The following is an 11,737-nucleotide window of genomic DNA, read 5'->3' as shown; positions in this document are numbered from 1 at the left end:
TTGGCACTACTTTGTTGATGCACGTGCGGCTACTGCGCACACAATTCACAAACACAGAAAATAATTTTTTTTTGGTTTGGACTGGAGTGTACTTTCGGGGGTTACAGCACCCTTTAACGGTCAAGCCAGCCGGCCCTTTACTTATGACACAGGCGCACGCTTGGCACTACTTTGTTGATGCACGTGCGGCTACTGCGCACACAATTCACAAACACAGAAAATAATTTTTTTTTTGGTTTGGACTGGAGTGTACTTTCGGGGGTTACAGCACCCTTAACGGTCAAGCCAGCCGGCCCTTTACTTATGACACAGGCGCACGCTTGGCACTACTTTGTTGATGCACGTGCGGCTACTGCGCACACAATTCACAAACACAGAAAATAATTTTTTTTTTGGTTTGGACTGGAGTGTACTTTCGGGGGTTACAGCACCCTTAACGGTCAAGCCAGCCGGCCCTTTACTTATGACACAGGCGCACGCTTGGCACTACTTTGTTGATGCACGTGCGGCTACTGCGCACACAATTCACAAACACAGAAAATAATTTTTTTTTGGTTTGGACTGGAGTGTACTTTCGGGGGTTACAGCACCCTTTAACGGTCAAGCCAGCCGGCCCTTTACTTATGACACAGGCGCACGCTTGGCACTACTTTGTTGATGCACGTGCGGCTACTGCGCACACAATTCACAAACACAGAAAATATATTATTTTTTTAGCACTTGGGGGGAGCACCCCTGATGGACAGAGCACCCCCTGGACAACACTACAGCACTCCTTTAGGACTGGGACACTGCACAGGACTTTGGAGTGGACACAGCCCCTATGGAGAACTGACTGCACAACACAGTCCAGCCAGCCCCTATGGACTTTGAAGTAGTGGACACAGCCCCTATTAACAACAGCAGCACAGCACAACACAGCCAGCCCCTATGGACTTTGAAGTAGTGGACAACAGCAGCACTACACTACACTACACTACACAGCCCTAACTCCCACCCTCCCTCTTCACTGTCCACAGCCGAGTGAGAAAATGGCGCCGACGTGGGTACCTTATATAGGATCCAAAACCCGCGAGACTCGGAAGGCGGGAAGATGACGTTTTGCCTCGATTTCAGAATCCGAGTCAGGCGGGAAAAGTCGAGCCTGACTCGGATCGGACTCGGATCGGGGGGGCTCGGGGGGGTTCGGATTTCAGAAATCCGAACCCGCTCACCCCTAAATAGCATATACATTTTACCCAGTACAAAACATACCTATGTCATACGTATGGTAAAGAAATTCTGAATGGAGAACTTTGTTTTTCTTAATTTTATTAAGAGTTTAAGTAAACAGTTTCCCCTGACCACTGGGCCAGTCATCTTGCGTAAAATAGCAAAGTAACATTTACACAGAACGTTTTTACTCAGCGATAAGGCTAGCAAAAACATTTCGATTTTTGCCATATATATATAATAAAATATATTCGCATTGTAAAACAAAGCAGCTAGAAATCACATTAGATACAATACAGAGAACAGTAACATATTTTGTTTTTTTTTTAAATGTAATATTTTAGGATAAATGTCCTGATCCAAATGGATTTAGAACTTTTTTTATTGAAGCAAAATATTACAAATATATGTTTAAAAAAGTACAGTAAGTTGTCAATATTAACAGTAGAAGACAATCGCAGAACGTCCAGTGAAATAACATGACAAAAAAGAAACTGTAAATAATGACATTATTTAACTTATATAAAAAAGGTGCATACAATACCAAATTAACAATTAAAAAATTTGGCAAATTAAACGTGCGATACTCATCTCCTGTTTCTGGGCGGTGACTGGAGGGGGGTAACTTTTGTTGGAAGGCGTGCCAGTGTCAGGGTATGTGTTGAAAGACGCAGTTCCACTGGTAAAAGCGGACATGTACAGTTGGACATTCGGAGTAACCATAGGGTTGCATTAATGTCTGACGGTGCATCTGATGGTGCCACGGTCATCGCGCTGCAGTGGATTAGAGCCGCAGCCGGCAAGCATCTCAGTAGGAGGCTGCGGCAACAGTGGCGTAAGTTCAGCCCAGACACCCAGAGGTAAGTTATAATTTGGCACCCTGCCCCCCCCGTCATAGCCGCTGACACTGTAATGTAGTAATTTGCATGCAGACAGACTATAGCTAGACGAAGGCAGCAGCTGATGGTCTGATATGGAGCTCGCAACTAGTGTATGGTGGCTTCTCAGGTGCCCGGGAAGGGGTGCCATGTATTGGGCGGCCATGATGGTACACACCGGGGACAATTGTAACAGCCCTAAGTGGGCTGAATATGTTGTGGACAATGGAGGTGCCCCTTCAGAGCTGGCGCCCGGCGGCAGGCGCCTCCATTGTCTCCCATAGTTCTGCCCCTGTGCGGCAAAAACATACATTTGCAGTAGCTACACCTCCGCTTACCTCTTAATCAGACCCAAAGTTCCTTTATTTTCTGTAACATGAATAAAAAGTTCTGTGGGTCCAGGAAAACCCTACCATTTGCATTGTTCAGCTAAGCAGCAACACTTACACTACCCAAGGATGTAGATACATCATCTGAGCCCATATCCTTTCTTCCATGCCTATCGTATAGAAAAATGAAATTGTTCCTTCTTCCAGTAGTAAAGGGTGACCCCAGTGCAGCTCTCTGAATAAAAACAGAACAAATTAAGAAATTGCGTTTTAACTATAGCTGAAGCATGAAGAAATGTAAAGCCGGGTACACAGACACACCAAGACGACCGGCAGTCTTGACAATGTTCAGGGTGATTTGCCTTCACCCTGGACATCTCATGATTGCCGGTGCACACTGCAGCGATTAATGAAAGACGGAACGATCACTTTACTTAACATGCATGGCGCCATATGCAATGTTGCCAGGTTTGATGTGCAATACATCAAGCCTGACGTTGCATGCGACCGCAGGAGCGCGTATATCATGCATACACACTGCACGATATGCACAATTTGTTGTTTCAATTTGGCCAAATCGGAAAATCGCTCCAGTGTGTACCCAGCTTAAGAGCATGGTACCCTCAGTCTTACCTGAGTCAGATGTATACCTTGCTGCGTGTTAGCCTGCCCTTGCTTCAGGCTCATATATAATTTGCATACTCATTTCTTTCTAGTGCAAATGTAGAAACTCTGATCGCATATTCCTAGTGGTAAGATCCTACAACTTTAGGGTACCATTGTATCCATTTTGTGATGTTGTGGTGAAATTATTTATTCTTCAAATTACATTCTACTCACCCTAATTGCAGTACACGTTCTACCTTACATTTATTATACTCTGAAAAAGGTGATATCTATTTCATTATATAAATCAGCCATGTAGCTGGATAATACACTACATATGGGGGCCATGGTCATTCACATTATGAATTTGGCTAAATGACATTCAGATATATTGGAAAAGTTTGAAAACCAAAGCATATGATCCAGACCGTTTTTAAGCTGTTTTCAGGCTGTGAAGGATCATCGTTCAGTATAATCATTTAAATTAGTATTTTGGTAAGCTGGTTTGCTAAACTTAAAGTGCAAAGTATGGCCAGCTTTTCTCTTTTCTTTAACAATAGTAATTTATATAGCGCACCCAGCACAGTGCTTTATACAGAATATTCCAGTCATTCACATGGACACACATATACACCATGGTTAATTTTTTTCAGAAGCCATTTATCCTACTAGTATGTTTTTTGAGTGTGAGAGGAAACCAGAGTAGGTGGAGAAAACCCATGCAAACACAGTGGAACATACAAACGCCACACAGATGGGCCTTACCCGGGAATTGAACTCATGACCTCAGTGTTGTAAAGCAGTAATGCTAACCATTACGCCAACTGTGCTGCCCACGATTCATCACACGTTATAGACTCATCTGCCACACTGAACAGTGTTTAATCATATTAATGTACTGACACCAATAAGCTCTTTCACTGTCATTGTACTGTTTTCTTATCCTGCCTCCCCCTTAACTAGTTCCTACAAGTGGTTGTCTTGTATGGTTTTTTGAGCTGATAACCACACATTGCATAAGCCTATCAATCAGTAATTTGTAGACGGAATACATGGTAAACCTAATCCCCAATTGCTCCTCTGTTTGCAGAGAGAACTACAAAATCAGGGACCCAGAGTCCAATGGTATTCTGTGTTGGTCCATTTGAGATGCACAGGCCATGGGCAATATGTAGAGATTCTAAGTCACCACAGCCAGGCCAGACTCTGGTATACCCACACAACTAGTTTATGTGAGATGTCACACAGTCCTTATCTTTGCAGGAGGCCCAGAGGGGTGCATGGTAAGGCTAGTCTATAGACTATCACTGTACCTGTAACCATTCTATCGATGCAGGGCAATATATAGGATACACCGCCAATGTACAGCAGACCATAAGAGATAACATTATCCTGAAATCTGGACCAAAGAAGAAGGTAGAGGCAAGCGAAGAAGCAGGGTTCGAAGAGAAAACACAATATTTCCATGGGCCCATATCCAGCATTCCTTCTTGTGAAATGCCACATTACATTTTTAGCAAACATATAATATTCACAATAACATGAAAAATCTATGAATAATCCCCTAATATAGTATAAATCCATTGTACAATATGCAGTATAAATAGAAGGGCTCTGCCACCTGCTACTATATTTTGCTTACTTAGCTTTCTATTTGTGTGAATCTTTTAGACAATATTTCTTGACAGACCCCAGAAACCTGTAATCTCCCTAAATAGATGCAGCAGCAGGACCATGCACCTATGCAGGTATAACAGTCAAGTCACCTGGTTGTATTATATTGCATTAGTATTACAGACAAATTATTACAGTATATTGGTTCATTGTGTGATAAGATGATATTACTGTACATGCATCAAGTAATCACAGATGTCCATGTTATAGTAATACTGCATCAAAGGATTCTTTGCAATGTTTGATCATTTAAATACAATAATCTTGTTGACTTCAGAGTGTTGAATATTGCAAGAACAATAAGGATTTTTAGGGGCATTATGACTGGTTTACTTAAACACAGCTGCCCCTCAAAGTCCTTCATTTTTCTTGCTGCCTGCTGGAGTCCTCGAGGGCTTCTTGTCACACGATACATTGAGGCATTGCAAACACACCTCCTGGTTCTGATACTGCAAATGGAAACATTGACAGTCACAATAGACATCATTCCAGGTCTCAGACAGATCAATGCACCATTTATAGTGGTTCTACCTCATGTTGGAGTGTAAAGGAAAAGCATCCTTAAAATTGTATCATCCCTTTATACCTATCGAGAAAACAATGGGGGCAATTAAATTCCCTGTGCAGCAATGTAGCTCTCGGGGTGAGTGCCCGGAGCTATTCAATTGGCCGTGTTGTGAATCTGCAACTAGAGGATTTCTATCGCACACTCCTGGGATGCGAGCACAAACCTGATTTAACTAGTGTCTCGGGGCAGCATTGCGTGTGGTCACAGTATCGTACCTGGTACTTAAGTGTGAGAATGCATTAGTTGCATTAAACTGCATCTAACAGCTTAAGTGCAGGGCGCAATGAATAGCTCTGGGCACTACATTACCATGCTGGGAATTAAATTGCCCCAGATGAATATATAGTCTATGCATCTGCTAATGTTTTGCTTTTCCCGTGGAGAGATCAAGAGAACGTTTCACTTCTGCACTCAGTTATAAGGTACCAAAATACAGGCCTGATGAGAAGAGAGCATAGGTTAGTCTGCTGCTAAATCACCTAAACTAGTATAAAAACTGTGGGCAGTAGTTTCAGTAAGAATTTAAGGCATCTCAGTGCTCTGGGAAACTGTTCATGTAACATAAAAGTATAAGTCCAGGTAACAAGTCTATTAGGATTTTCTTAATAATAGTTCTCCATTAATGTGTCACGATGGGGTATTTTTCCTTGAAAGTCCTTTTAAAGAATGAAACGCGTTGGTTCATGCCCACAATCGTTATTACTTGTTATTCCATTACACCTGGTCTGTGCATACTTTTATGCACCATACCAGGTTAAGCCTGTACATATTGTATGCTGATTTATATAAATAAAAGTCCCTGATTGCACTATATGTAGCCAGCATTTCTACATAGTAAGATACCCTTACCCTCACACGCACTCCTCCTCAGCTTGAACCACAGCACCAGAACCACCAGGACCAGCAGACCTCATGGATAGTTCTGAGTGAGTAAAAACTATCTTACCTCACAACGGGCTCTAATCAGGGCCGGTGCAAGGTGTCTGGGTGCCCTAGGTAAGATTTCATCCACCACCCCTGCTCCCTCCAATACTATGCCACACATTAGTGACGCCAATTTATAATAAGCCACACAGCAGTGTTCCAAATACATAATATACTATATAGAAATGCCCCAACTAATTTGCCACACAGCAGAGCTCCAAAATCATACTGTGCTTCATAACACTGCCCCCAATCAATAATATGCCACACATCTGTGCCACAAATTCATTATATACTACACAGCTGTATCCCCAATTCATAATTACTCTATACATCAATACCTCCAGTACATAATATGCCACACAGCTGTGCACAAAATGTATTGTATACTACATAGCCATGTATTATGCTATACAATGCCCCAATACATATGCCACACATGTGCCCCAAATTCTTTATATGCCATACAGCTGTGTCCCCAATACATTATGCTACACATACATGCCCCAATATATATTTATGCCACACATCTGTGCCCCAATATATGTCAGCAGCCATTAACCGCCCCTCCACACACACCGCACCCTGCCAGCACTCATTAAACCTACACATACACTTACCCTGTCAGCACTCAGCCTACAGATTCCCTGCAAGTGGTATGGAGTAAGGGCTATGTATGTACTGCAAAGAACATCCAACCTACGGAATCCCTATCAGTGTATCTTTGATGCAAGAGGAATCACATCCATTTTTTGGTTTGGAATACCCCACTGTGACATATTAGTGGGGAACTATTGCTAAGAATATCCTTATAGATTTGTCACCTGTAATTATACTTTTATGTTACATGAACAGTTTCCCAGAACGTGGAGCACCTTACATTTTTGTTGTTATCAGAGGCTGGGACACCTCTTATAGCCTCCAGCTGCTAGGGAAACGTACATCCAGAGTGCTGTACACTATTTTATTTTTTAATTTCCCATTCACCATTTTTATAAATTAAATCTCTGGGATATTTATTAAAAGAGGAAAACTATTATCTGATAATACTTACTTGCAATATAGAAGGGATTAGTCGTGGTTTTAGAGGATTACAATTAGCCAAGTGCTTAATTACATTAAATATTAAGATTTAGTATTTACTTATATTCGTAACCTCGTGTATCAAGTATATTCCCCATAGGTTGTAGAGTCATTTGGACAGGGAAATCTTTACCTTTTGTTCATTAGTCTACAGCACTGCATAATATGTTGGCTCTTTCTAAGTAAAAAATAATTATATATACATGGAAATACACATCAGGATTATTTTTGCAAAGTTTTTATAATGTTACATTCAGAAAAGGTTGAACATCCGTATGTGCTAAATAGATTTCAAGGAGTTAAACAGTAAAATGTAGGTTAAACTGTAGGGCGTTAAACACCCGTCCCTTTGAATTGAGCTACCAAGGGTTAATCAGAGCTGCAAGGGTTAAGCAGTAGCAGGCTTACATGAGGTTGCAGGAAATACAGGGTTAACACAGGTTACACCCCAGCATAGATATAGACTTATAAATGGTATATATTTGCTCTTGAATTCTCTATCAAGAATTTAAGTACAGCCAAAAAGTAATCCAAAACAGCAGAGCATGTAATCCATTGATTAAGTCATATTAGAATAGATATGAAATTGGTTAATCTAAAACCAATATTACACATTTAATGGGTGGTATAAACAAAAAGAGGCTGGTCTGTATTACCAGGCTAACAAGGATTTAAATACATTTTGTGCACTACCAGTGTTACAAGAGATTTTATTTCAGCATTTACAGATGGTTAAACACCAGACCAGCTGAGCACAAAAGAGTTAAGCAATAATCTTATTCACATTTTTACTGTCAGGCAGAATTTTCTGACATATTGAGGTGTTAAAAAAAGGTCCATGTCAGGTGAAAAGCCAGAATGTGTTGTAAATGTTGTTAAACAGCAGTCCATGGGGAAGCAGACATAGGGTGTTAATGTTAGGCCAGCACTGCAGGTTCATAATATAATGTTAGCTCGATGATAACGTGATAAGGGGTTAAGCAGAGCCCGTGTTACATGCTATTATAGTGTTAATAAGGGTTATACATCATGCATAATAAACACGCCGTCACTTGTACTGTTATTCCAGACTCAGCAATAATCCTGGTATCCAGTCTGCAGTGATCTCTTCCATTCACCCTCCAGGTACAAGATATACGTCAACCCCAGGTAATCGGATCATTTGCAGTTTGTAACAGGTACTGACAACTCAATATGCTCTTTAATTTTCTGCCAACATTTACTATAGGGGCTCTACAGCCTTCCATATAAATGACCCATCAATGCATGATCTAATGTGATAAAATGTACAAAATAGCCTTTTACTCTCCAAATACGCAAAAATCTCAGCTCAACACCTTATCATTATGTTTTAGAAGAACTAGTGGGGCCAATTCAATTAGCCACAAGGTTTTATTGTAACCTTGTAGCTATGTCTCTCCAATGGAATGCAGTTTATATGCAGGCGGACGGGATGCCGGCAGTCGAAATATTGATGCTGAAGTCCCGCCGCCAGGCATAATTCCAACGGCGATAATCCAAAAAACATCAGGATACCGGCGTCGGCATCCCGGTGCCGGAATCCCAAACGCCTGGACGTCGGTAAGTTAGGGATGGGGGGGGGATTAGGATTGGCACCACTGGGGGGAGTGTAGGGCTAAGCGACCCCCGGGAGGGTTTGGTTTAGGTGGATTCAGTATAATTTACCGCCGGCTGCAAATCCTGACAGCGGCTTCCCGGCATCACTGAAAATCCTGATTGTTCCCAGGTAAGTATTAACTAACCTATTCTACCCTCTAACCCTCCCTTAGGTGTGCCTAACCCTAACCTCCCCCCTAAGTGCCTAACCCTAATCCCCCCTCTAAGTCCCTAAACCTAACCCCCCCTTCCCCGCCGCCTAAACCTAAGTCCCCCGGGGGGGGTGCCTAACCCTCCCCTCCCCCCGGAGGTGCCTAACCCTAAGCTCCCCCTTCCCCTAGCCTAAACCTAACCTCCCAGGGGTGTGCCTAACCCTAAATCCCCTCCTAGAACCCTAAACCTAACCTCCCCCCCCCACCGCAGCTGTCGTCGCCCGGCTTACCTTCGATCGGTAAGCCGGGTGTCGGGCTCCCGGCATAGGGAAAATGACAGGTATCGGGATTTCAACGCTTGTCATTTAACCCTTGCCGGGATTATACAGTTGGGAGGCCAGCGGCCGGGATTACGTCCATCGGCTTCCCGACTGTTTCCCGTTTAGGGTGTGGGAAGGGGGAGTTAGGGTTAGGCACCACCGGGGGTAGGTTAGCATTAGGCACCCCCCGGGGAGGTTAGGGTTAGTATGCACCACTAAGGGAGGGTTAGGAGGGGGGGAGAGGGGAGGGTTATGGTACTTACCTGCACTGTTGGGATTCTGCACCATTCGGGCTTCCAGCGTCGGTATTTGAACTATTGGCTATTCAGCTGCCAGCATCTCATACTGATTCCTTCTCCAATGCCGCAATTATGGTAATGAAAACAATACTCATTTTTGAGGTATGAGCATAAATGAGGAAAGCATTACCTAGAACATCATGCAGGTAACATAGCCACGAGGTTACGGTAGAACTTTGTTGCTATTTGAATCAGCCTCTCTGTGCAACAAGATAAATAATGAAGTGTTCAGGAGCTTAACTGTACATTATCATTCTTGGTTTTATTAACAACTCTTTCAAAAAGTGTGTGTGGGTGAAATTCACACTATATTGTACTGTCAAAAACAGGACCACAGTATAAAAAAAAATGTGAATCCACTATCTAATAAAATAAATATTATTACCATATAAGCCAACCAAAGAAGAAAATGAAGACTCCATTGAGTGCCCACAAAGGAGTCCTTCCATTCTTCGGTTGACTTGTATGCTTATTACATATGACTCTAGTGAGTACCGTCAACTTTCTTCAACTTTCTTCGTGATAGATAACCCGAATACGGGTCTCATTCAAAAGATCTACAGTATGAAAAGAGAATTTTAAGGCAAGCACAGGGGATAGTAAATGATGCATTCCATCCAAGTCATGGCTTATTTAGTTTGTTGCCCCTGAACAGATGGTATAGGTCAATATAATGTCACACTACTTGATTAAAAAATAGCTTCTTTCCAACAGTTATAAATAGGCTATATAGCAAATTGTGCAATTTGTTGAAGGTCTTAGGTAACGGTTTCCTGTTTTTATGATTGTAGATGACTTGCAAATATGTATCATTGGCAGTTCATGTGTTGTGACTTTGTTAATGACAATAAAGTTATTGGTTGTAAGTATTGGTTTCAGCTGTCTTTAATGGAATGGGGGTTAATACTTTTTAAGAGAGCTGAACTGGAATGTGAGGGTGACAAATGGACAATGCATTTTACCTTCACAGTTCATATCTAAAAATGTCAGTTTTGGGATGAGTGCTCCTCTGACAACAATGATTAACATGTATTATAGTAATACACTCCTGAGGCAAGCTTGTCCAAGGCCAGAAACAGATCCCAATACATACATGGCTTTCTGAGCTGCTCTTCATTTCCAGGCCTGCCAAAGGCCTTACACATGCGGCAACTGAGAATTCGGGCAGCTTGGACTAACCACTCTGACTTATCAATTCCCATGTGACAATACCATTTTACCTGCAATGATGACACACAGTGAATATTGATCTACCCTGACATTCCACTGAAACATTACCATCTTGGCTCATCAAATCTGCATGTACCTGGGCCAGCTCTTCAGATTACTTTAGAAGTTTTCATAATTCAACTAATTTAACTGTATAGAATCTTCCTAAAGATTATAGAATCTTTACTAGCTTATTACTGTTCTTGCTGCAATAAGCCAGGCACAGAGCCCAACAACAAGACGGGGAGGCCCCAGAAGATATTCAGTCTAGTGCCTATGACATACTTCAAGGACTGTGTATACTTGTGTATATTACGCAAAGGTATAAGAAGATCTCAGGAGACAGGATGCTTGTATATATTACACAGAAGTATATGATATATTTCCGAGAACAAGATCCTTGTGTATATTACATAGAGGTATATTAAATATAACCAGGATAGGGAGTCCTCTGTACATTACCTAAAGTTATAGGATGCCAGATCCTTGTGCATATTACATAATTGTATATGATATACTACTAGGACACAAGTGGTATATGTAATATGCCCAGGACATAAGATGTCTTTATATTACCTAATGTTAAATGATACTTGAACCTTGTGCATATTACATAGAGGTATGATATATACCCCCAGGACACTGGTTCATTATGTATATTTCTTAGAGGAATATGATAAACCCCAGGGACTCAAGATAAACTCTGTTTAGTAATACAGCTACCATGTGCCTGATTTCTAGAAAATATGATTAAAAGATTCTTAGGACATACCTGGTACATGTAAGCGAGCCTTGGGAGTCCTCCTTCTGGAGGGGAGAGGATCTGGGATAATTACAGATACTGGGGCTGGTGCAGAGTTGAATAT

The sequence above is a fragment of the Taudactylus pleione genome, unplaced genomic scaffold, assembly GCF_031769625.1.
Source record: "Taudactylus pleione unplaced genomic scaffold, aTauple2 ptg000012l, whole genome shotgun sequence".
In the NCBI taxonomy this organism is placed as follows: domain Eukaryota; kingdom Metazoa; phylum Chordata; class Amphibia; order Anura; family Myobatrachidae; genus Taudactylus; species Taudactylus pleione.
Note: the sequence above shows the minus strand (reverse complement) of the source record.